Consider the following 391-nt stretch of genomic DNA (forward strand, 5'->3'; position numbering starts at 1 on the left):
GGCTTCCGGTCAGTTACCTCTGGGCCTGGCACGGCCTAACGCGTTAAGGCGTGCGCTTCGTAATCTGAGGGTCGCGGGTTCGCGCCCGAGTCGCGCCAAACATGCTCGCCCTCCCAGCCGTGGGGGCGTTATAATGTGAGGGTCAATCCCACTTTTTCGTTGGTAAAAGAGTCGCCCAAGAGTTGGCGGTGGGTGGTGATGACTAGCTGTCTTCCCTCTAGTCTTACGCTGCTAAATTAGGAACAGCTAGCACAGATAGCCCTCGAATAGCTTTGTGAGAAATTCCAAAATAAACAAACAGTTACCTCTTTCTTTCTTTCTGACGATGACAGAAAAAGGTCAAGACGTTGTTCTCTCCTCTACATAAAAAGATTCTCAACGCAAACCAGCT

The sequence above is a fragment of the Tachypleus tridentatus genome, chromosome 10 (assembly GCF_004210375.1).
Source record: "Tachypleus tridentatus isolate NWPU-2018 chromosome 10, ASM421037v1, whole genome shotgun sequence".
Classification (NCBI taxonomy): Eukaryota; Metazoa; Arthropoda; class Merostomata; order Xiphosura; family Limulidae; genus Tachypleus; species Tachypleus tridentatus.